Source organism: Oncorhynchus clarkii, chromosome 5, assembly GCF_045791955.1.
Source record: "Oncorhynchus clarkii lewisi isolate Uvic-CL-2024 chromosome 5, UVic_Ocla_1.0, whole genome shotgun sequence".
NCBI classification, from domain to species: Eukaryota; Metazoa; Chordata; class Actinopteri; order Salmoniformes; family Salmonidae; genus Oncorhynchus; species Oncorhynchus clarkii.
Window position 1 is genome coordinate 32,290,074 of NC_092151.1, and position 27,559 is coordinate 32,317,632.

The 27,559-nt window shown below is 41.1% G+C and overlaps 1 protein-coding gene across 5 annotated transcripts in view; it reads left to right on the plus strand.

The window, feature by feature from the left end:
- LOC139408668 (colorectal mutant cancer protein) overlaps nucleotides 1-27,559 on the plus strand; it is a 115,747-nt gene that overhangs the window by 23,555 nt on the left and 64,633 nt on the right. The window contains exon 1 of one of the 5 annotated variants that reach the window (XM_071152853.1): nucleotides 18,136-18,329. The exons of the other annotated variants lie outside the window; for them this stretch is intronic. The gene's annotated coding sequence lies outside the window, so the exon portion shown is untranslated. Of the gene's footprint in view, nucleotides 1-18,135; nucleotides 18,330-27,559 lie in introns of those variants that run through there. 5 annotated transcript variants of the gene reach the window in all.

Below are 27,559 nucleotides of genomic sequence, written 5' to 3' on the forward strand. Positions count from 1 at the left end.
AACATAAAAGCCTTCAAATAAAATAATTTACCTTTGAAGAACTTTGGATGTTTTCAATGAGGAGACTCTCAGTTAGATAGCAGATGCTCAGTTTTTCCCAAAAAGATTCTTTGTGTATTAGAAATAGCTCCGTTTTGCACATCACATTTGGCTACCAAAAAAAAAACGAAAATTCAGTCCTCAAAACGCGAACTTTTTTCCAAATTAACTCCATAATATCGACTGAAAACATGGCAAACGTTGTTTAGAATCAATCCTCAAGGTGTTTTTCACATATCTCTTCAATGATATATCGTTCGTGGAAGCATGGTTTCTCCCCTCAATCAAATGGAAAAGTACAAGCAGCTGGTGTTTGCGCACCGAATTCCACGCAGGACACCAGGCGGACACTTGGAAAATGTAGTCTCTTGTGGTCAATCTTCCAATGATATGCCTACAAATACGTCACAATGCTGCTAACACCTTGGGGGAACGACAGAAAGTGTAGGCTCATTCCTTGCGCAATCACAGCCATATAAGGAGACAATGGAAAACAGAGCTTCAGAGATTCTGCTCATTTCCTGGTTGACGCATCATCTTGGTTTCGCCTGTAGAATGAGTTCTGGGGCACTTACAGACAATATCTTTGCCGATTCTGAAACTTCAGAGTGTTTTCTTTCAAAAACTGTCAAGAATATGCATAGTCGAGCATCTTTTCGTGACAAAATATCGCGCTTAAAACGGGAACGTTTTTTATCCAAAAATGAAATGGCGCCCCTAGAGATCAAAGAGGTTAACTACACATGGTTGATATTACTAGTTTATCTAGCTTGTCCTGCGTTGCATATAATCAATGCGGTGCCTATTCATTTCTCATCGAATCACAGCCTACTTCGCCAAACGGGTGATGATTTAACAAGCGCATTTGTCGTTGCACCAATGTGTACCTAACCATAAACATCAATGCCTTTCTTAAAATCAATACACAAGTAAATATTTTTAAACCTGCGTATTTAGTTAATATTGCCTGCTAACATGAATTTCTTTTAACTAGGGAAATTGTGTCACTTCTCTTGCGTTCTGTGCAAGCAGAGTCAGGGTATATGCAGCAGTTTGGGCTGCCTGGCTCGTTGCGAACTGTGTGAAGACCATTTCTTCCTAAGAAAGACCATAATTAATTTGCTAGAATTGTACATAATTATGACATAACATTGAAGGTTGTGCAATGTAACATAAATATTTAGACAGGGATGCCACCCGTTAGATAAAATATGGAACGGTTCCGTATTTCACTGAAAGGATAAACGTTTTGTTTTGAAAATATAGTTTCCGGATTTGACCATATTAATGACCTAAGGCTCGTATTTCTGTGTGTTATTATGTTATAATTAAGTCTATGATTTGATATTTGATAGAGCAGTCTGACTGAGCGGTGGTAGGCAGCAGCAGGCTCGTAAGCATTCATTCAAACAGCACTTTTGTGTGTTTGCCAGCAGCTCTTCGCTGTGCTTCAAGCATTGAGCTGTTTATGACTTCAAGCTTACCAACTCCCGAGATTAGGCTGGTGTAACCGATGGCTAGCTAATAGCATTTCAATCGGTGACGTCACTCGCTCTGAGACCTTGAAGTAGTTGTTCCCCTTGCTCTGCAAGGGCCGCGGCTTTTGTGGAGCGATGGGTAACAATGCTTTGAAGGTGGCTGTTGTTGATGTGTTCCTGTTTCGAGCCCAGGTAGGGGCGAGGAGAGGGACAGAAGCTATATTGTTACACTGGCAATACTAAAGTGCCTATAAGAACATCCAATAGTCAAAGGTTTTATGAAATACAAATGGTATAGAGAGAAATAATCCTATAATTCTTATAATAACTACAACTTAAAACATTTTACCTGGGAATATTGAAGACTCAAGTTTAAAGGAAGCACCAGCTTTCATATGTTCTCATGTTCTGAGCAAGGAACTTAAACGTTAGCTTTTTCACATTGCACATATTTCACTTTTACTTTCTTCTCCAACACTTTGTTTTTGCATTATTTTAACCAAATTGAACATGTTTAATTATTTATTTGAGGCTAAATTGATTTTTATTGATGTATTATATTAAGTTAAAATAAGTGTTCATTCAGTATTGTTGTAATTCAGTTGTGCACCGGGGCCTCCCACTCCTCTTTCTATTCTGGTTAGAGACAGTTTTGCGCTGTTCTGTGAAGGGAGTAGTACACAGCGTTGTACGAGATCTTCAGTTTCTTGGCAATTTCTTGCACTGAATAGCCTTAATTTCTTAGAACAAGAATAGACTGACAAGTTTCAGAAGAAAGATCTTTGTTTCTGGCCATTTTGAGCCTGTAATCGAACCCACACATGCTGATGCTCCAGATACTCAACTAGTCTAAAGACCAGGCCAGTTTTATTGCTTATGATCAATTAGTCTTGTAAAATGAAACTTGGATTAGCTAACACAACGTGCCATTGGAACACAGCAGTGATGGTTGCTGATAATGGGCCTCTGTAGATATTCCATTAAAAATCAGCCGTTTCCAGCTACAATAGTCATTTACAACATTAACAGTGTCTACACTGTATTTCTGATCAATTTGATGTTATTTTAATGGATGAAAAATGTGCTTTTCTTTAAAAAACAAGGACATTTCTAAGTGACCCCAAACTTTTGAACGGTAGTGTAAGTATTCACACCCCTGAGTCAATACATGTTAGGATCGCCTTTGGCAGCGATTACAGCTGTGAGTCTTTCTGAGCAAGTCTCTAAGAGCTTTTCACACCTGGATTTTTACAACATTTGTAAAAATTCTTCAAGCTCTGTCAAGTTGGTTGTTGGTTAATGGTAGACTGCCATGTTCAAGTCTTACCATATATTTTCAAGACGATTTAAGTCAGAACTGTAACTAGGCCACTCAGGAACATTCAATGTCATCTTGGTAAGCAACTCCAGCGTATATTTGTTCTTGTGGTTTAGGTTGTTGTTTTATGATATCCTGCTGAAAGATTAATTTATCACCCAGTATCTGTTGGAAAGCAGACTGAACCAGGTTCTTCTCTAGGATTTTTCCTGTGCTTATTGTTTTCTGTTTTTTTTTTATCCTAAAAAACTCCCTAGTCCTTTCCGATGACAAGCATACCCATAACGTTGATGTAGCCATAACCATACTTCAAAATATGAAGAGCGGTACTCAGTGATGTTATGTTTGGTTTGCCCCAAACATAACGCTTTGTATTCAGGACATAAAGTTTATCACTTTGCCACATTTTCAGCTTTACTTTAGTGCCTAATTGCAAACAGGATGTGTTAGAATATTTTTATTCTGTACAGGCTTCCATCTGTTTACTCTGTCATTTAGGTTAGTATTGTGGAGTAACTACAATGTTGATCCATCCTCAGTTTTCTCCTATCACAGCCATTAACTCTAACTGTTTTAAAGTCACCATTGTCCTCATGATGAAATCCCTGTGTGGTTTCCTTCCTCTCCGGCAGCTGAGTTAGGAAGGATGCCTGTATCTTTGTAATGACTGGGTGGATTGATACACCATCCAAAGTGTAATGAATAACTTCACCATGCTCAAAGGGATATTCAATGTCTGCTTTTATTTTTTATTTTTTTACCCATCTACCAATAGGTGCCCTTCTTTGCGAGGCATTGGCATGCCTCCCTGGTCTTTGTGTTTTGATTCTGTATTTGAAATTCACTGCTTGACTGAGGGACCTTACAGATAATTGTATATGTGGGGTACAGAGATGAGGTAGTCATTAAAGTTAAAATTCATGGTAAACACTATTGCACACAGAGTGAGTCCATGCAACTTATTATATGACTTATTAAGCACATTGTTAAGCACATTTTTACTCCTGAACTTTATTTTGTCTTGCCATAACAAAGGGGTTGAATAATGACTCAAGTTTACATTTTTTATTAATTGTGTAGGGCAGTGACACAAAATCTAAATGTAATCCTTTTTAAATTCAGGGTGTAACACAAGAAAATGGTGAAAAAGGCAAGGGATGAGAATACTTTCTGAAGGCACTAAAGTAATACTGCAAAAAATAGCACAGCAAAAATGTAGCTTAAATTCAAAGCCTTATGTTTGGGTTAAACACAACACATCACTGTGTAATTGCCTTATTTTCAAGCATGGTGGGGGCTGCATCATGGTGTGGTTATGCTTGACATCGGCAAAGACTGGGGAGCTTTTCAGGATTTCAAATAAATAGGATGCAGCTAAGCACAAGCAAAATCCTAGAGGTCAACCTGCTTCAGTCTGCTTTACACCAGACACTGGGAGAGGAATTCACGTTTCACCAGGAAAATAACCTACAAAAACAAAGACAAATCTACACTGGAGTTGCTTACCAAGACAACATTGAATGTTCCTGAGTGGCCAAGTTACAGTTTTTACTTAAATCTGCTTGAAAATCTATTGCTGTCTAGCCACAACCCCTAACACCTTGACAGAGTTTGAGGAATTTTGAAAAGAATAATGGGTAAATGATTTCATAATACAGGTGTGCAAACCTATCATGTGACTTACCCATGAAGACTCGCAGCTGTAATTGCTGCCAAAAGTGTTACTAACATATATTGACTTATCTAATCAAGGCATACTAGTGTGTTATTTTTCATGAATCTTTCAAAAATGTCACTCTGACAATAGTATTTCGTGTAGATCGTTGACAACAAATGACAAATCCATTTTAATCCCACTCTGTAACACAATAAAATGAGAAGAAATCCAAAGGAGGTGTAGACTTTCTATAGGCACTGTAGGTATGTTTCAATCCTATGGATACTTTGTCATGCCTTGCCTGCAGCCAATTTCAATGGCGAGATGGGGTGAGCGGGGGAGAGAGAGTGAGTAGACAGAGTTCAGTTTTCGTAACCAACAATGTGTGTTCGAGCTCTTTAGGGACAGAGCAGGGGCTAGAGAGAACATTATGCATGAACGTGTTGACACTTTTACTTCTTCCCCTGACTTACCCTGCAGCTCTGGTAAAGCAATGTTCAGTCACTAACCCTGCAGCTCTGGTAAAGCAATGTTCAGTCACTTACCCTGCAGCTCTGGTAAAGCAATGTTCAGTTACTAACCCTGCAGCTCTGGTAAAGCAATGTTCAGTTACTAACCCTGCAGCTCTGGTAAAGCAATGTTCAGTTACTAACCCTGCAGCTCTGGTAAAGCAATGTTCAGTTACTAACCCTGCAGCTCTGGTAAAGCAATGTTCAGACACTAACCCTGCAGCTCTGGTAAAGCAATGTTCAGTCACTTACCCTGCAGCTCTGGTAAAGCAATGTTCAGTTACTAACCCTGCAGCTCTGGTAAAGCAATGTTCAGTCACTAACCCTGCAGCTCTGGTAAAGCAATGTTCAGTCACTAACCCTGCAGCTCTGGTAAAGCAATGTTCAGTTACTAACCCTGCAGCTCTGGTAAAGCAATGTTCAGTTACTAACCCTGCAGCTCTGGTAAAGCAATGTTAAGTTACTAACCCTGCAGCTCTGGTAAAGCAATGTTCAGTTACTAACCCTGCAGCTCTGGTAAAGCAATGTTCAGTTACTAACCCTGCAGCTCTGGTAAAGCAATGTTCAGTTACTAACCCTGCACCTCTGGTAAAGCAATGTTCAGTTACTAACCCTGCAGCTCTGGTAAAGCAATGTTCAGTCACTAACCCTGCAGCTCTGGTAAAGCAATGTTCAGACACTAACCCTGCAGCTCTGGTAAAGCAATGTTCAGTTACTAACCCTGCAGCTCTGGTAAAGCAATGTTCAGGGCCTTAGGCGATTCCCCAGAACCACCAGCCAATTCAAACACAACGCTGGCTTTTTCCAAACTAGGATCTTCAGAAAATCACATTCCTGCATGCACGAGCGCATACTCTGAACCTAAACAGGGAAAGCACACGCTTCCTTATCAGATGAACTGTACTTAGACCATCAAAGACAGCCTGTCTCCCATGTCGTTTTCTTTTTTCACTACCCTCACATCAACTAGAAAAACATATATTGTCTGGGCAGATGTTTTAGAAGCCCTTTACCTTCAATTTATAGTGAGGGAAAGCAGACTGGATCTATCAGTGACTTAACAGCCGTAGTATTGTAAATGTAGCATTCAGTCATCGTTTGCGCCGCTGATGTACTACAGTGGAGCGTAGAGCATCATAAACTACGGTCGAGGCACTCGATCGATGCGGGGAGGATTTGGAAGAGACGACATCACACCGGACACGAAGGCTGCACGAACGTAGTCTCTGTGCCTCCACCGGTTGGTACGCAACCTTGATTTCCGGCCCCTCTGAATTGGTCTTCTAACTCCGCCAACTGAAAACAAGAGAGAAGCAGGGGCTGCAGGTAGAATTTACGAGCTTCTCCTGGTAGGTAGAGTAAACCAGAACAATGACCCAGTGCAGGAATGAATTACCCTGGCACTTTTTAATTTTATTTATCCTCATATTTAATGATGGGTCCCCTCTGTATACTTGATGGTCTCTTTCAAATGTCCTGTCACATATTTATGAAGTTGTTACATTTCTGAATTAATTATGGGAAGTGAGGGAGCATATTGATTGAGACAACATTGAGTGCTATAATTCAACAGTCTCTGACGTTTATTGTTCAAGTGACACATTTTGTTCAAGTGACACATTGTAGATGAAATTTTGATTAAAGTTAGTTTAATAACATTATGAACTAGACCTACATAATGTTAGGATCCCGAGTGGCGCATAGGGCGGCGCACAATTGGGCCCAGCGTTGTCCGGATTAGGGGAGAGTTTGGCCGGGGTAGGCCGTCATTGTAAATAAGAATTTGTTCTTAACTGACTTGCCTAGTTAAATAAAGGTACAATAAAAACAATACAATTAATCATTGATAGTAGGTGTTGTGGTTTTATGTTCCCTTGTGGAATAGTCTGCATAGTGAAACACTTTAGTGTTCAGTCTCTAGGCCAGGCTCTCCAACCTTGTTTCTGGAGAGCTACTGTCCTGTAGGTTTTCCCTCCAACCATGTTCCTTCCTGTAGGTTTTCCCTCCAACCCTGTTCCTGGAGAGCTACCCTCCTGCTCTAGGCCTATATATTTGACCAAGGTATCAGTAACTTTATAACAGGCTGTTTTTCTTAACAGTAGTTTAATGAGCTCTGTTTCTCCCTGGTAGCCTTGATCACAGAGGTTGTTCCATGCTAATATTTTCCTACTCTGTACAAACATCAAAGGGCTGTATGTGGAGATACGTCATCCATCACACAGAAATAGTCAGGGGTTATTTGTGCTATGCATCATATCCATTCGTGTACATGGAGAGAAAGAGAGAGCATGGACTCCACCACTGCTTTATATGGAACATATACAGTGGGTATAGATTAGAGGTCGACCGATTAATCGTAATGGCCGATTAATCAGGACCGATTTCAAGTTTTCATACCAATCGGAAATCGGTATTTTGGGCTCTGATTTGCCGATGTAAAAAATATATATATATATATATATATATATATATATATATATATATATATATATATATATATATATATATATATATACACACACACACCAGTGGTTCTTAACCTTGTTGGAGGTACTGAACCCCACCAGTTTCATATGCACATTCACCGAACCCTTCTTAACTGAAAAAAAAAATCAAATTCAAAACATAGGTATATATTTGACTGGTGCACAAAATGAACCGTGCATCAACATCACTGTGTTCAAAGAACAAAATCATCAAAACATTTTCACACAGATGATCATTTTCACACAAAAACATAATAATGAATATTTACTGCAAATCAGTGTGACTTCTGCTGTTGCCTTTCAGAGACCAGTTCAGAAATGCGCGGCTTCACCGTGGCAAGTGCCACTCTCATGTCATTTTCGCAACAAAGTCTGTTCCTTTTCTTCGTTTTTATGTCCAGCATCCTCGAAAAGGATTGCTCGCAAAGATATGTTGTAACAAACGGTATGAAAATCTCCAGAGCTTTCTTAGCAATAACAGGGTACGTTACCATTTGTTGACACCAAAACGTTGAAAGCGTTGTTGTTCTGAAGAGTTGCTGTTGAACCTGGCTCTGCTGAATTTCAATGATTTCATCAAGGTATTCATCATTGACATCTGTTGTCTCAACACTAAACGTGAACGGCTGTCTCACCCATGCTGGATATGACTCTCTTGTAGGGAAGTATCCGTCGAGAGAATTTGCAAGCTCATCTAAGTGCGTAGCAATTGCTTGCTTCAGTTCAGCGGGTACAGAAATGTCTCCGATTCGTCCAGCAGGGGAAAGTTTGCGAAGTTATTGTTCTCTGTTCGTCGTTTCCATAACGGTAGCTTTTTTTGAAAAGCCTTCAGGTTTTCCTCCGCTTCGATGATGTTGACTCCACCGCCCTGCATCTTTTTATTGAGATGATTGAGAGCTGCGAAGATATCGGCCATGTACGCTAAAATGAGAATGAACTCAGAATTTTTGAAGCAATCTGCATGACAATGTTGGTGCTCTTGCAAAAACAGGGCTAATTCCACACGCACGACAAAAACACGATTCAGCACCTGTCCCCGGGATAACCACCTAACGTTAGAATGGTACAGAAGTACCTCGAATTCAGAGCCCATTTCTTTACACAGCTCACTGAAGATGCGATGCCGCAGAGCACTAGTTCGCACATAGTTCACGCATTCCACTACAATTTTTAATACTTCTGCCAGTTTTGGAGGCAAGGTTTTTGTTGCCAACGCATGCCTGTGCAGAATACAATGCGTAACAATGATGTGTGGTGCATCGGCTTTCACTAGCGCACCAAAACCAGACTTTCTTCCCAGCATGACTGGAGCTCCGTCCGAACAAACTGCAGAAACCATATCCCACGAAAGATTGTTGTCTTTGAAGAAGTCATCCACAAGTTTCTTCACATCGGCTGCCTTAGTTGTTGTTGTAAGAGGCTTACAAAATAAAAATTCTTCCTTTATCACGTCGTCTTTCACATAGCGCACGAATACAGCAAACTGGCTTAGATTGGAAACGTCTGTGGTCTCGTCGAGTTGAAGGCTGAATTTTGCCGGGCTTGAAATCAGATCTGCAACTACTTGAGCCAAGATGTCTTTGCTCATGTCCTCTATTCTGTCGCTGATGGTGTCATTTGAAAGAGGAATTTGGGATAACTTAACTTCGGCCTCTTTTCCCAGCATGATATTCGCCATCTTCAACGCAGCTGGTTTTATGAGTGTTTCACCAATGGTGTGTGGTTTGCCCTGCTTTGCGATCAGGTAAGCAACTTCGTACGATGCTGTGAGGATCGGTTTGTTGATGGGTACAAAGCCGAGAACAGGCAGAGTAGCCTTTTCATCGAATCTGTCTCTCTTCACCTTGAATTCAGCGAGCGTTGTGTTCTTGTATTTTCCATCTCCATGCAGCTTAAGGAAGTGTTCTCTTAGTTTTGCCGGTGCTAGACTAGAATTGCTCAACTTGGCATTGCAAATCATGCAGTTAGGACACTGACTCCCATCACGTTCGGTTATACATGTAAATCCATATTGTACATATTCGTCCGACCACTTTCTTTTTTTGCTCGACATAGTAAGTACGAAGGGATTAAAATATTAAGAAAGAAATCACAAGTCGACTACTGAGCGCACCAAATTCCCTGCAGCACAGATAGGCCAAGCGATGTAGCGTGATCACCTGCAGCCAATGATGGCCAAGCGGAGCGTGTCATCACGAATCATATTAATCGAATGTGTGTCTTGACCTCCGCCGAACCCCTGAGACTGACTCACCGAACCCCTGGGGTTCGATCGAACCCAGGTTAAGAACCACTGACATATACCTTTATTTAACTAGGCAAGTCAGTTAAGAACACATTCTTCTTTTCAATGACGGCCTAGGAACGGTGGGTTAACTGCCTTGTTCATTGGCAGAATGACAGATTTTCACCTTGTCAGCTCGGGGGATTCAATCTTTGAACCTTACAGTTAACTAGTCCAACGCAATAATGACCTGTTACGCGAATGCAGTAAGCCAAGGTAAGTTGCTAGCTAGCATTAAACTTATCTTATAAAAAACAATCAACCATAATCACTAGTTAACTACACATGGTTGATGATATAACTAGATATTATCTAGCGTGTCCTGCGTTGCATATAATCTGACTGAGCATACAAGTATCTGACTGAGCGGTGGTAGGCAGAAGCAGGCGCGTAAACATTCATTCAAACAGCACTTCATATAATAACTACAACCTAAAACTTCTTACCTGGGAATATTGAAGACTCATGTTAAAAGGAACCACCAGTTTTCATATGTTCTCATGTTCTGAGCAAGGAACTGAAACGTTAGCTTTCTTACATAGCACATATTGCACTTTTACTTTCTTCTCCAACACTTTGTTTTTGCATTATGTCAACCAAATTGAACATGTTTCATTATTTACTTGAGGCTAAATTGATTTTATTGATGTATTATATTATGTTAAAATAAGTGTTCATTCAGTATTGTTGTAATTGTCATTATAATAAAAAAATTTAATCGACCGATTAATCGGTATAGGCTTTTTTTGGTCCTCCAATAACCGGTATCGGCGTTGAAAAATCATAATCGGTCGACCTCTAGTATAGATCACTGTTTCCTTAGGGTTCACGTGACTGACCAGAAAAACGCAAAAAGCCAGTGCCAGCACACCAGAGGTGTGTCGTCGTGGTGATAGTGCTCGAGCTCCATGCATAATGTTCCCGTGCTGCTCAGTCAGATATGGCCATGTGCTTGTTGCTAATTACTTGCTTAAGTGGTTCTCCTTCATAGCTCTCATCCTCCATTTCCTCTCACCATAGGCATATTCTTATGATAAGGAGGGCTAGAGCCACCCCAGATGGCAAAGGCATCCTTCTTAGTACAGACATAGACCCAGCACTGACTCTGTTCTAGTTCTGTGGCGGTGTGCAGTGCATCTTCTCCATTATCGGCGTTCAAAGTCTGCTGGTGCATTGCAAAGCCCGAAAGGCATGGTCTTGAACTGCAAAAGCCCTCGACATGTTATGTGCTATTTAGGCAATCAACGAACTAGCGTCAGCAGCCAACGAACTAGCGTCAGCAGCCAACGAACTAGCGACAGCAGCCAACGAACTAGCGACAGCAGCCAACGATCTAGCGACAGCAGCCAACGAACTAGCGACAGCAGCCAACGAACTAGCGACAGCAACCATTAAAGACCAATATCAGCAAAATATATGATGAAAGATACAGGTGTTCTATTGAAGCCCGGAGTGTTTATTAGCTAGTCCTGGAAAACCTGTTGTAAGCTTTTCCAGTGCAGCTGCTCCTAAAATGTGGTCAATCCAGCGCTTTGAAAGAGACACCATGTCATTTTAAAGGAGAATCAAGAGACAATTTTATATTCTGTACTTAATATTTACCAGAGTGAACCTCTTACTTATCAAAGTAAGGCTTCATCTGAACACCAGCCATAGGCATTTTTATGGTTGTTAAGTATATATTTATGTTTGTCATACAGTATATTAATGTTCATAGAGTTATTAATTATGTTTGATAAAGATTTGATTCACGGTTAGTCCTTGTTCTTCTGTCTTTGTCATCAGTTTAACTTTAGGGTTCAAGACTGCCATAGAAATCTGCACATTAACCAACTCCTTGCCACTAATAACTAGTTTAACTCTGACAAACTACATTAACACATTTCAGCCAATTCATTTAAATTCCATCTCTCTCAAACAATTCCACTTTAAATTACTCTGAAGGACTCTTACTGTATTTCTGTGACGTATTTGAATAAGGTTTGAAAGTATATGTACAAGGCTGAAAGTAGGGAAGTTAACCAAGGTTTCCCCTGACTAATGACCCTTGTCAGTCTGAAGTTGCAGTATCCTGGAGCAGCAGGACTGACTGGGGCCCTTACCTCAATGTACCTAATTGAAATCATTCATTTACTGGGGGAGCCCTCATTAACTCCCTTCTCTAGGTCTTTAGCAGGTAATTAGAGTGAAGTACCAGGGCCCCAGAGAGAGGAACACTGAGAATCACACACACACCAATGAAAACATGCATGTTCATGTGCACGCACACACACACGTGTTCTATGCACGTGCACACGCACACCGACACTTATAGATTTACAAATTCACACACTTTCACATAGGCACACATTCAGAAACACACAATCACACATACATGCACTTTTGGAATCAGAAACACACATACACACTTTTGTATCTCCTATACTCACTCACACGTGGACTTTCTCACTCCATTTCTCATTTCTCTCTGAGAGAGAGGGTAGAGCCACTGCCAATTAGGGCTGCACAAGTACTGTATAACCCTGTAACCGCCAGTTATGGATGGAGACGTCATGAAAATAAAATAACCATCAAAACATTTATAAATAAATTACAAATAGCTGACTGAAAATGGGATGGCTGGGCATTCGTACAGTTATTTATTTTTTGTGTTATTCAAATGGTTATTACAGTGACCGCGGTATGGACCTGGAGCATTTAACAATTGGAAATGAGGCTTGAGAGTGAGGAGAGGGAGATAATTCACCTTTCAGTGTATTAAGCTGCAAAACCACAATTTGAGCCTGTTTTCTCCGTTCCTCCCGCTTTCTCTCCTCTCTTTCTTTCCACCAGTCAAAACAAACCGGGCTATTTATAGAAATGAAATGATAAAATCTCTAAAGCTACTCAGTGAGAACATTAACAGGAGAGTAAAAAAACGAATTCTATAATGATGTTTTTTCTTGGTACAGCTCTGCGCATAAGTCTCTGTAATGGAGCAGTGTGTGTGTGTGTGTGTGTGTGTGTGTTATTGTGGAGGCTTCTGTCACCCATGATGGAACATCTCATCCTACATCCAGGACAACACTCCTTGGTATCAGACAGATGCAGCTACTGCAACACTGGCCTGGGGCTGCAGGGGAAACTCGCTGCTCTGGACTGTGCTGACCACTCTGTCTCCCATTCCATGTACCAGAATAATGCCATTGGCGAGGACATTCTCAGCTTTACTGTTAAGGCGAGGCTGCAAGTTCTACCAACAAAATATAGTATAGCACTCTGGTAACCTGCAAATCAAATGTATTTATATAGCCCTTCTTACATCAGCTGATATCTCAAAGTGCTGTACAGAAACCCAGCCTAAAACCCCAAACAGCAAGCAATGCAGGTGTAGAAGCACGGTGGCTAGGAAAAACAGGCAGAACAGTTGAAACTGGAGCAGCAGCACGGCCAGGTGGACTGGGGACAGCAAGGAGTCATCATGCCAGGTAGTCCTGAGGCATGGTCCTAGGGCTCAGGTCCTCTGAGAGAGAGAAAGAAAGAGAGAGAGAATTAGAGGGAGCATATTTAAATTCACACAGGACACCGGATAAGACAGGAGAAGTACTCCAGATATAACAGACTGACCCTAGCCCCCAGACACATAAACTACTGCAGCATAAATACTGGAGGCTGAGACAGGAGGGGTCAGTAGACACTGTTGCCCCATCCGATGATACCCCCAGACAGGGCCAAACAGGCAGGATATAACCCCACCCTCTTTGCCAAAGCACAGCCCCCACACCACTAGAGGGATATCTTCAACCACCAACTTACCATCCTGAGATAAGGCCGAGTATAGCCCACAAAGATCTCCGCCACGGCACAACCCAAGAGGGGGCGCCAACCCAGACAGGAAGATCACGTCTGTGACTCAACCCACTCAAGTGACGCACCCCTCCTAGGGACGGCATGGAAGAACACCAGTAAGCCAGTGACTCAGCCCCTGTAATAGCATTAGAGGCAGAGAATCCCAGTGGAGAGAGGGGAACCGGCCAGGCAGAGACAGCAAGGGCGGTTCGTTGCTCCAGAGCATTTCCGTTCACCTTCACACTCCTGGGCCACACTACACTCAATCATATGACCTACTGAAGAGATGAGTCTTCAGTAAAGATTTAAAGGTTGAGACCAAGTCTGCGTCTCTCACATCGGTAGGCAGACCATTCCATAAAAATGGAGCTCTATAGGAGAAAGCCCTGCCTCCAGCTGTTTGCTTAGAAATTCTAGGGACAATTAGGAGGCCTGCATTTTGTGACCGTAGCGTACGTGTAGGTATGTACGGCAGGACCAAATTGGAAAGATAGGTAGGAGCAAGCCCATGTAATGCTTTGTAGGTTAGCAGTAAAACCTTGAAATCAGCCCTTGCCTTAACGGGAAGCCAGTGTAGGGAGGCTAGCACTGGAGTAATATGATCACATTTTTTGGTTCTAGTCAGGATTCTAGCAGCCGTATTTAGCACTAACTGAAGTTTATTTAGTGCTTTATCCGGGTAGCCGGAAAGTAGAGCATTGCAGTAATGAATTTTTCTGCATAATTTTTGGACGGAAAGTTTCTGATTTTTGCAAGTTACGTAGATGGAAAAAAGCTGTCCTTGAAACAGTCTTGATATGTTCGTCAAAAGAGAGATCAGGGTCCAGAGTAACGCCGAGGTCCTTCACAGTTTTATTTGAAACAACTGTACAACCATCAAGACGAATTGTCAGATTCAACAGAAGATCTGTTGTTCTAGGTCCCAAGAAGGTTTCTTGGGACCTAGAACAAGCATCTCTGTTTTGTCCGAGTTTAAAAGTAGAAAGTTTGCAGCCATCCACTTCCTTATGTCTGAAACACAGGCTTCTAGCTAGGGCAATTTTGGGGCTTCACCATGTTTCATTGAAATGTACGGCTGTGGGTGATCCGCATAGCAGTGAAAGTTAACTTTATGTTTTTGAATGACATCCCCAAGAGGTAAAATATATAGTGAAAACAGAGGTCCTAAAACGGAACCTTGAGGAACACCGAAATTTACAGTTGATTTGTCAGAGGACAAACCATTCACAGAGACAAACTGATATCTTTCCAACAGATAAGATCTAAACCAGATCAGAACTTGTCTGCGTAGACCAATTTGGTTTCCAATCTCTCCAAAAGAATGTGGTGATCAATGGTATCAAAAACAGCACTAAGGTCTAGGAGCATGAGTACAGATGCAGAGCCTCAGTCTGACGCCATTAAAAGGTAATTTACCACCTTCACAAGTGCAGTCTCAGTGCTATGATGGGGTCTAAAACCAGACTGAAGCATTTCATATACATTGTTTGACTTCAGGAAGGCAGTGAGTTGCTGCGCAACAGCTTTTTCTAAAATTTTTGAGAGGAATGGAAGATTCGATATACTCAAGTCGAGTTGCCCCAAAGATCATTGTTATTTCCACCCGAATATCTTGGAATCATTTTGGCTTTGTTTGCATCCGTGGCAAAATAGTGTTTTTATTAGACGTTGGTTATATACCACTGCATCTAGTTGAGCTCTGTTCGATATCTCTTTCATCCGGGGTGAGGTGATCACAAGTTCCATTGTCCAGTGCCGAGCCTCCTGCGTGTGGAAACGCCTCATTTTTTTTTAACCTTTGACCTGCCCACAGCCTCTTGTACACTGGCGGGACTCCACTTCCCACAGGAAGTCCTGAGGAAAATAATGGGCTGGGCTGTGTTCTCCCTCCAAGTGTTTACTTCCTGTCCGAATGCCTTTGGTGTGAGAAGTGAAGGAACAGACAGACTGTGATACTAGCCCTAACTGGGCTTTGTTGTAGTCACCACATAGGCTAAGCCTACTTATAGGGTTGCTTTGTCCACCAATTGTCTATGGTTTGAAGGCTGTAATTGTGAAACAGTCATTTGTTTGAAACATATGTCTTGTGATTGTGTCTTCAGCATTTCCAGACAAGTGTCTTGTCTGTACATTAGTGAGTTATTTAAAAAATTTTTTTTTACTGTATCAATGATGAAAACATATATTTAGGTGTGACTATAAGCACAGAACACTTACAGTACCTATGTGTTTTCCCCTAGAGATCTGACAGCTGATTTGCCTTTGATTTGTTTCCAGTTTCCTCCAAGGAGGTATATCGAACAGTGTTCAGGCAAGGAGGCTACTTATGTTATTGTGATTCTGCTAAAGACCAGTTAAGGCTATATCTTACATTATGCTGTTACAGCCTAGTCTAGCAGTACATTTGTATGTTTTCTAGAGTGAACGTAGAGGGAGTGTTAATCACTTTAATATAAAGAAAGGGAAAAGGGATGTTGTGTCCCCTTATGCTATTTTGTTGTTTTCTGAGAGGAATGAGCGGTGTAGTACTTTGTTTCTATACTTTGTACTGAGGTAGGTTTTGCTAGGTAACATGTGTTTTCTTGACTGGATGGGATCGGAGCAAACAAGGTAATAATTCCTTTGCGGTCGTAAAAGTAGTGGGGAAAAGGAAAACAAAGTATAACCTTGAGGTATTTCTTGTTTTCTTGTGAGAGAAATAAGGGATTCAGCACTTTACATACTTTGATGAAGTGAAGTACTTGTTTTCAAGGTGGAAGCTACACTGCTAGGTCCTGGAATACAGTGGGGCAAAAAAAGTATTTAGTCAGCCCCCAATTGTGCAAGTTCTCCCACTTAAAAAGATGAGACAGGCCTGTAATTTTCATCATAGGTACACTTCAACTATGACAGACAAAACAAATGTAAAAATCCAGAAAATCACATTGTAGGATTTTTTATGAATTTATTTGCAAATTATGGTGGAAAATAAGTATTTGGTTACCTACAAACAAGCAAGATTTCTGGCTCTCACAGACCTCACAAAATATAACTTTTTGGTAAAAACTCAACTCGTCGTGTTTGGAGGACAAAGAATGCTGAGTTGCATCCAAAGAACACCATACCTGCTGTAAAGCATGGGGGTGGCAACATCATGCTTTGGGGCTGTTTTTCTGCAAAGGGACCAGGACGACTGATCCGTGTAAAGGAAAGAATGAATGGGGCCATGTATCGTGAGATTTTGAGTGAAAATCTCCTTTCTTCAGCAAGGGCATTGAAGATGAAACGTGGCTGGGTCTTTCAGTATGACAATGATCCCAAACACACCGCCCGGGCAACGAAGGAGTGGCTTCGTAAGAAGCATTTCAAGGTCCTAGAGTGGCCTAGCCAGTCTCCAGATCTCAACCCCATAGAAAATCTTTGGAGGGAGTTGAAAGTCTGTGTTGCCCAGCAACAGCCCCAAAACACCACTGCTCTAGAGGAGATCTGCATGGAGGAATGGGCCAAAATACCAGCAACAGTGTGTGAAAACCTTGTGAAGACTTACAGAAAACGTTTGACCTCTGTCATTGCCAACAAAGGGTATATAACAAAGTATTGAGAAACTTTTGTTATTGACCAAATACTTATTTTCCACCATAATTTGCAAATCAATTCATAAAAAAATCCTACAATGTGATTTTCTGGATTTTTTTTCTCATTTTGTCTGTCATTCTTGACGTGTACCTATGATGAAAATTACAGGCCTCTCTCATATTTTGAAGTGGGAGAACTTGCACAATTGGTGGCTGACTAAATACTTTGTTGCCCCACTGTATGTGGTCTCAGGAGAGGTTTATGTCCAGACTCTGTGTCTGCTATGTCCAGCAGGAGGTCCAGGTCATGGCCACTCACTCCTGACCTTTCACCCTGGACACAGCCTGTCCTTTCCACTTCACTAATCTTTCGCTCTACCCCTTTATCCAAACATACAAACACACACACACGTGCTCTCATTACGTATTCCTCTCTCCACACTGTGCTAACCCATCCAACTACCTCATCACCATACTGTTATTTATTTGATATATTTTTCACCTTTGCACCCCAGTATCTCTACTTCCACACTCATCTTCTGCACATCTATCACTCCAGTGTTTAATTGCTATATTGCCACTATGGCCTATTTATTGCCTTTACCTCCCTTATCCTACCTCATTTTCACACACTGTATACAGACTTTTTCTATTTTATTATTGACCTCATGTTTGTTTATTCCATGTGTAACTGTGTTGTTGTTTGTGTCGCACTGCTTTGCTGTATCTTGGCCAGGTCACAGTTGTAAATGAGAACTTGTTCTCAACTAGCCTACCTGGTTAAATAAAGGTGAAATAAATAAAACACATTTTTAAAATCTTGTCGAATCCCCAGGGACCATTCTTTTTCTGACCAGGGCTCAGTCCAATAACAGGCAGCCCCAACCCTGTGATCAACACCCCCCACTCGGACAGGAAGGAAAGGGCGATGCTAACAACAAATTGAAAAAGAAACGGAGAGAGAGAGCAGCGCAGCGCAGCCACTTGTTTCAGAGGGAACTCACACAGTCAAGCCTCCACAGCGGACAGAACTCCAACCACTACAAGGAAACATAATGGAATGCTGGGTGGACCTTGTGCTACCCCTGAGCAGGAGATGATAACGAACCACAGCTTGGAGGAGAAACGCACACAGAGAGCCTTGGTCAGGGGAGGAGGAGGAGAGGGGGAGCACAGGTAAGGATAACAGAGGAGCAAAGGGGGGAGAGCAAGAGAGACTGTGACGAGAGGATGAGTCGAGACTGAGGAAGTAAGGAGACACAGAGGAGTAAAGAGTGGAAAGGAGGGAAGACTGGTAATCTCTTCAGAGAAGAAGAGATCGAGAAGGGATACCAATGAGAGGAAGGTAACGGAGGCCCTATTTGGGGAAGAGAAACAGAGGAGAGGAATTGGGAAGAGAGTCGAGGAGAGGGGGAAAGATAGACAGGGAATGAGAGGAAGGGAGTAGGAGGCTTCTCCACAACAGTGTGTGTTTGTTTGCGTGTGTTGATGAAAGGTGAGTTTGTTCATGCCTAGCAGCCAACCGTTGGGGTAATCACGGCTGAGGAGCCTGTAGAGGTTTGCAGGGAGGGTGGCACAGATGCTGGAGTTTGATATATATATATATATATATATATTTTTTTTTAAACATTTTGTCAGATCCAAGAAGCACGTTCAGTTTGCCTTGTCTCAGTCAAGTGGTGGTGCTTTAGGTTGAGTGTAGGGAGACACTTTGTTATCTTGACTTTTTCAATTTCATTTATTCAGACCATCAGTTGTATTATTGCTGTACTTTGTCTAACAATAGCTTTTTCATTGTGCTCAGGCGTCTTATAACCGTCACAGCGATCCTTCTATTTTACGGCACTGTTAAACTAAACGAGAAGGGCTTTGTTTGAATGGTAATGAAGTGGATTATTTAATTATCTCTATGTCTTTGTCCCTATGACTTGGCCTGTTATTTGTGCTGCTCCAGATGTTTCCTGTAGGATGTCACTGATTCCTTCCTTATCCCCCTTGTCCCCTTGTTAAAGGTCATCCTTCATGAAAGGACAATACTTCTAAAAGCCTATATCTGCATTAGGTATTTCTGTAAAACAATAATGCTGTAATTCATGAATCCGCTGTCAACCAGGTTTTTGACTTCTAGAGAGTATAGATCGATCGGCCTGCTAACCATTTTCAGAAATACCAAAAATATTGGCATTGTTGTGTATTTATAATATCCACTTATATAGGCTACTAGTGCTCCCTCAGCTTTCTCGTTACAGTTCCAACGCAAGGTCACGGTGAGTGTGTACCCATCTTATTAACTGGTGTGTATTCCTCCGGCACCACTTTGGTTCCACTTGAGTAGCCGTGTTAACCATTAGCATTTTCATGGGCTGGTGGGTCTGTCAGTGTGTAGCAGCCTAGACCCCTGTCCTCAGTTGTAGTGTAGGCGGTTATGTATACTGCTGTGCTGAGGTAAGGCTTTGGAAGCAAAAGTGCTTGGCTGTGCTCTGTCCGAGACCTTGTGTCAGCAGGGAGCTAACTCTCCCTCACTCCAGTCTACACTCTAGAATCTCATTTAGGGACTCACGCTACGGTAAGGCTGGGCGATATGGCCAACATATCATATCACAGTCTTTTTCAAATTTATGATGGTATTTGATGTTTTTGAATAATACAAGTTCTACATTTGCTTCAGGAGTAGTGCATGACCCGACACATAAATTCAGATTGATTTCACCGGGTCTTTTTCCATTATTATTGTTTTATACTGTTCCTTTAAACATTTTCATAAATTTCCTGCACTCGCTTGAAATCTTGAAATTCACTTGAAATTTCCACACGGCCACGTAGGGCTGCACGACATGGGCAAAAAATGGAGGCCTTTGTTGCCAAATGTTCCGATTTGACTTGCAATTTAGATCAATACACTTGGGTGAACTGTTGGAATCATGGAAATATAATTAGTATTATAATTCTATAGTTAGAATATAATTGTTGGCAGTTTGAACACAGTGTTGTTTGACATGACAGCGACTGAACATTCCAGGGAGGAATTATTCTGACAGGGTAGGAACCAAAGTATTGATCAGTGTTTACTAGGGGACCTTATAATCTTTGGCTACATTAAATGTTTTCTCTTAGCTACTTCATATAGCTAACATATTCATGCTTCGCCTATGCCCCTTTGATTTAGAAGATACTGTTGCACAAACAACGTGCTGATTTAGGCTTAGTCATGCATTTTACATGACTAGGTAAGGGCGCAGCCATGGGTGGGCATAAGCTCACCGACTTGAGAGCCATGCCACCCATTAGGGAGCCAGGCCCAACCAATCAGAATGAGTTTTTCCCCACTAAGGAACTTTATTACAAACAGAAACACTCCTCAGTTTCATCGGTTGCCCAGGTGGCTGGTCTCAGATGATCCCACAGGTGAAGAAGCTGGATCTGGAGGTCTTGGGCTGGTGTGGTTACATGTGGTCTGTGGTTGTGAGGCCGGTACTGACAAATTCTCTAAAACAATGTTGGAGGCAGCTTATGGTAGAGAAATTAACATTCAATTCTCTAGCAACAGCTCTCATTCCTGCAGTCAGCATGCCAATTGCAGGCTCCCTAAAAACTTGAGACATCTGTGGCATTGTGTTGTGTGACAAAACTGCACATTTTAGAGTGGCCTTTTACTGTCCTCAGCACAAGATGCAGCTGTGTAATGATCATGCTGTTTAATCAGCTTCTTGATATGCCACACCTGTCAGGTGGAGGGATTATCTTGGCAAAGGAGAAATGTTCACAAACAGGGATGTAAACAAATCTGTGCACAAAATTTGAGAGAAATTAGCTTTTGTACGTATGGAGAATTTCTTGGATCTTTTATTTCAGTTCATGAAACATGGGACCAACACTTTACATGTTGCGTTTATATTTTTGTTCAGTATAGATAGCCAGCTAAATAGTAATTAGCATTAGCAGCTAGCTTTAGCGGCTAAGGCGATTTAGCCATAACTTTCTAAGAAAAGAAAAACTAGCTGTTTGCAGATGTAAAACCTTTTTTTTTTTTTTTTTTACGTTTGTGGATTTATATTAAGAAGAAAAGCAGAAACAACATCGTCGTCATCCACATTGTTGCACTGACCCTGCAGACTCATCGTAAGTGTCTCGTGGTCAAGCAACTACAAATAAGCTCCTTGAATGACAGGGCGGGGCTAGGTCTGTGTGGAAAGTGGCATGGAGCGAGAGCGGAGTAAACTATAAAATGGATGTTACAACAGCGTATCACATTTAACAAACCACACATTCCAATACCATTCTAGAAGGTAAAGTAAAAACCCAAACCGGTCCGTGCATCAATACCGGTATATAGTCAAATACAGTACACTGCCCAGCCGTACACTACGGCCATTACTGCTGTTTATGCTGTCACTGACCAATGTAGCCTAGCTGTTGTAGTAAGCAACAATTTTGATAATTGTTTTGGGGGGGTAGGTAATCAAACGGCCGTGGTCTCAATTGTGGAGTATGTTCTTTTCCAAAGGGATACATATGGGCCTAGATGGGGAGGGTTAGGGGTGTTGCAGAGAGGTAGAGGTATTGAGGGTTGGATGTGTGACGTGTGTGGGTCTCTCTAGAAATTCCAATGGTTTTATGGTAATTATAATCACGGAGAATTGATCAGTGAGGTATGGCTGGAATGCCGAGAGGGGGAGGGCCACTTCATGTGGCACATAGGCATGTCATTAAAGGAAATACAATGTGTGTGAATGTAGGCTGTCAGCATGTCACACAGACACATACCACTGGGAGAACCTTTAAAACCTTTCCGAGCGCTAACGTGCTAACCTGTTTGCACTTTCATAATGAGAAATACCTCAGCAAAGCTGTCTGATCCAAGGTCAGTTGTGTATGTTAACCTGATACACACACACACTGCAATAGAAGTTAAGTCATTTGGACTAAGGGCTCATGCCTGTAAAGGCAGTTGTCAGCAGCGCCATAACAATAACAACAAAACAATTCATCACTAGGTACAACACAGTACTACTGAATAAGATGGCGATGCTGACTGCTTTTTTGTGGCTATTTTTGCGTTAATTATTACTTTGTTTGCTCAGAATGTTCTTGCAATAATGTCCTATGGCCGACAAACACTTCTGGATCATGAATATGAAGCTACATACATATTTCTCAGTCTCCCAGATCTGGAATACTATATTCCCTCCTCTGTTCCCCACATAGCGGGCTTACCTGTTGCTGCTGACCAAGATGACTGAAGGCAATGCCAGCGATGGTGAAGAGGAAGGAAAGTGGGTCTCCAAGCTAGGCTGAAAAGACAGGCTACATGGCCTCCTCTCTAGTATCCTGATGGCTAATGTCCAATCACTGGAAAATAAACTTTGAACTCAGAGCAAGGCTTCAATCGTAGAGGGACATCAGGGAATGCTGTGTCTTTGTTTATTCAGAGACATGGCTTACGAACGATACACTCGACTCTGGTTGAAAAGCAGACTGCTTTTCCATTTTCCATGTAGATTGAATGCTGGTTCTGGTAATAGTAGGAGGGAGGGGTATGTTTCCTCAACAACAAAATAACTCAAGCTCCTCTTCACCCAAACTGGAGTTTCTGATGCTTAATATGCCGACCCCACTATATGCTGAGGGGATTCACATGGGTTATTATCACACCTTTGTACATACCGCCACAAGCAAACATCAAGGCGACACTCAGCGAACTGTACAAGATCATTAGTTAGCAAAAATCCTCTAACCCAGAGGCAGTCTTTATTTATTTATTTATTTATTTATTTATTTATTATTTTAAAAATGTAACCCCTCCACCTCTTCGGAGGACAAATATCTTTTTTATAGCTTTTTTGCTACGTATACATACATTTTACATACATGGTACTTTTATATAAAAAGCCACATTACAATAATACATTACCAAACATCTTCTTCAAAATATCCCCAACATGTATTCTGCCGCACAATAAAAAAAATAAAAAAACGCTCTGGACCATGTAGACCGAGTACAAAACATTATGAACTCCTGCTCTCTCCATGCCAGACTAACCAGGTGAATCCAATGAAAGCTATGATCCATTTATTGATGTCACGTGTTAAATCCACTTCAATCAGTGTAGATGAAGGGGAGGAGACAGGTTAAAGAATCATTTGAAAGCCTGTGTTAAGAACTGCACCGCTGCTGGGTTTTTCACGCTCAACAGTTCCCGGTGTGTATCAAGAATGGTTCACCACCCAAAGCTTCAACATTGAAGAGTTACCATATGATCATTTATCTCTGTCTTCTGGCAATAACACAAGTTATATGTATGAATCACATTTTCCCTCAGCATGTGGAGCACCAAACTATTTTTGGTGCCGGGTGGCGAGGTGAAATTGCTTACAGCCTCTTTAGGAGCGTCTGTTTGCGGACCCTGGGAGGGCAATTAATTGTTCTGTTGGTTAAGTAGGGCAGCTACAGTGAGTGCCTTCAGAAAGTATTCACACCCCTTGACTCTTTCCACATTTTGTTGTTACACAATGATTTAATTGTATTTTTTTCTGTCAGCGATCTACACAAATTACTCTGTCAAATTGGAAGTAAAATTCTAACATTTGTAAAATATTAATGAAAAATAAAACACTCATATTTAACCCCCTGAGTCAATATACAGTACCAGACAAAAGTTTGGACACACCTACTCATTCCAAGGTTTTTCTTATTAGGATAAGTTCCATGGGATCTTTAGTGACCACAGAGAGTCAGGACACCTGTTTAACGTCCCACCCGGAAGACAGCACCCTACACAGGGCAATGTCCTCAATCACTGCCCTGGGGTGTTAGGTATTTTTAGTTGTTTTTTTGACCAGAGGAAAGAGTTCCTCCTACTGGCCCTCCAACACCACATCCAGCAGCATCTGGTCTCCCATCTAGGGACTGACCAGGACCAAACCTGCTTAGCTTCAGAAGCAAGCCAGCAGTGGGTCCTCAGGACATGAAGTTAATTACTTTGCCACAATTTTTTGCAGTGTTACGTTAGTGCCTTATTGCAAACAGGATGCATGTTTTTTTATATTTTTTATTCTGTACAGGCTTCGTTCTTTTCACTCTGTCATTTCAGTTAGTATTGTGGAATAAATACAATGTTGTTGATCCATCCTCAGTTGTCTCCTATCATAGCCATTAAACTCGGTAAGAGTTTTAAAATCACCATTAGCCTCATGGTGAAATCCCTGAGCGGTTTCCTTCCTCTCCTGCAACTGAGTTAGTATCTTTGTAGTGACTGGGTGTATTGATGCACAATCCAAAGTGTAATTAATAACTTCACCTGTCTGCTTTTAATTTTTTTTACCCATCTACCAATAAGTGCCCTTCTTTGTGAGGCATTGGAAAGCCTCCCTGGTCTTTTGTGGTTGAATCTGTGTTTGAAATTCACTACTCAACTGAAGGACCTTAATTGTATGTGTGGGTTACAGAGATGAGGTAGTCAATCAAAAATCATGTTATACACTATTATTGCACACAGAGTGAGTCCATGCAACTTATTATGTGACTTGTTAAGAACATTTTTACTCCTTAACTTATTTAGGCTTGACATAACAAAGAGGTTGAATACTCATTGACTCAAGACATTTCAGCTTTTCATTTTTAATTAATTTGAAAATAATTCTAAAAACATAATTCCACTTTGACGTTATGGGGCATTGTGTTTAGGCCAGTGACACGCAATCTCAATTGAATCCATTTTAAATTCAGGCTGTAACACAACAAAATGTAGAAAAAGTCAATGGGTGTGAATACTTTCTGAAGGCACTGTATGAGATAAATAGGCTGCATAGCTACTGCGCCTCTGCTGAATTGTTTGCCTCTCCTGTACTTTGTGAAGGTTGTAGTTGTACTGGCTTAATTCTGCCTTAGTGATGGCTAATGAACAATGTTGCCCTCTTCATTTGGTGGATTTAGTACACATTTCCACAGTGCAAACACAGAGGTTTCAGTCAAGCATAGTCCCGAGTACAAAACCCACTGTACTGTAGGTCTAATACTTTTTTACCATGGGGACAGTGGCAACAAGACCTTTACCTTGAGTTAATAGCTCAGACACAGATTGGGGACAACCTTTATAAGGTCACTCACTATCGTAGGCTTTTATATTACACCTGACCAGATATCATTTTGGTATGTGGCACTCTTGTATGTGTGAAGGTTTCACCATATGGGGAACATATAGTCCTACATGATTTTTTTTTGTTGTTGCTGGTTTAGGCTAGATATGACATGTCTATAGTAATGATAATGTATCTCTACCAGTGGAGGCTCCTCAGAGGAGGAAGGGGATCAATCTAACTACATTCACATGGCACCAAATAACTGATTAAAACACCATGGTGTAGCTGGAGTCCTCTTCTGGGTTCATTGACGTCAATACAAAAATACAAAACCTAGGAGGCTCATGAGAGATTTTTTTGTTGTTGGGGTGAATGGAACATGATTGACAGTTATCCAATATGCTGTAATAAAAATAAGGCCATGCTCATTAAAAAAAACATCGATATTGCTGAGAAATTATATTAAACTGAAAGGGTAAGGCTTTGATTTCAAACCTTTTAGACTTAAAGTCCGCTGTTTTGAGACCTGCATGGTTCTGTCCAGATGATAAAACTATTTTTATCATCCAGATATTTTATAATATTTTATAATTATTAGATGACGCTTACCTGACACACTTGTCTAAATTAATGGTTAATGTGAAAGAAACGCTATAAGCATCCCCCAGCCACATCTAGCTAAGTGGATGGGTCACTGTTGTCTAGACATGTACACATGTTCATAAAATACAGTAGAGGGTCGTTATCAGCCCCAGACACACCTGGCTAATTTGATGGGTCATGTGATCATCTGGCCGAAGTGGATTCTTTTTTTGTTTAGACATGTACATTTTGTCTAACACTAAACATACAAATATATTATAAGGAAGGCAAAATCTTATATTTAGTTGTTTTATAATTTGATTATGCTATATTTAGAAAGCATATGTCATTTCATGCCTTATTCATCCAGTTCTGTTGAATAGGAAATACATTATATCAAATATTTCATATTTTCATATTGTCCTCAATTGTGATTTATAACAATGTTTTACCAGAAAGGTGAGTTTGAACCTTTCTTGAGGTACGCAGCCTTTCTAGTTGTTGTTTATGGCCCTCTCATGATAAATAATTACTTTTGGATTACGTAGATTACATTTTCGATTACATTTAGTTACTTTTAACAGGTTTTAAGGTTTGTGTGTAAGGTTGACATGGCAGTGATGGAGGTGTTAGAGGATTGCCCTCCGCCGGAAAAGAAGAACCCTGAATTCCCGGGAGTGGAATCTGTAGAACGGCCCTCTCCTCCCCAACCCCTCACTCCCTGTCCTCTACTCCCTCAAATAGATAATGGAAGTGCATCATGGAGCTCTAATTAATATCATTTTACCCATGAGATAGGCCTAACTCCCCCCAGAGCCTGAAATGGGCCCTAGCTGTTTGTGTGTGTGTGTGTGTGTGTGAGAGAGAGTGTGTGAGGGAGAGATAGGAGAGAGGGCTAAGAACCTTCCCAGGCAGAACTCAGTAAACACATCAGTGCCAGCTTGTCGCCTCAGACTGCAAGGGTCACTTGTCTGCCAGAAAAATTATATTAAATGGCACACACAAACACCCACACACTGAAGGCCAGGTCAGCCAATCATTGAGAGCTAAATATCAGGTCAGAGAAAAACTCAAAACATTTATTTAGGAGGAATTATGTAATTAACTCCAAGCCTCTTAGAAATAATAGTGCAGAGAGAGCAAAACATTGGCCTGTATGATTACTACTACTCATGATTTGTGGCCACGGAACTAGCTTTGATCATAACTACTCAGGCAAATTATGTAGGCAACAAGACTTGTCTTTTGGCACCAAATAATTACTGTTAGTGCTGAGCAATTAGTGCTTTATGAGGTTGGATCGATTATTAAACAACATCACAGATTTAGTTTTCGATAAAAAATGTAGGACACTAAATGTGCTATGCATTATGTGGGTTGAATGCTGTAACAACTCTTATTGAACTGCACTGTTGGTTAAGGGCTTGTAAGTAAGCATTTCACGGTAAGGTCTACACTTGTATATATTACATTTTGTTTGATTTAATTACATTATTATTTCCTTCCAAGTCATCTCATCTCTCTATTGCTGCTGCCTATGCGGTCTGACAACATTTTTATTTTAGTTGATCTTCAAAGTAAATGGCATACTTTTATGACTGCTTGAACGTATTTTTTGGGTAGAGATACTTTGTGAAGAAAAGATCACCCGTTCTACTCTCTTCTCTCTGTCTCCTTGTCTGTTTCACACAAACTGGACAAGTAGCAGCGCAATGGATTATTGTTATTGTAGTTAATTACCATAA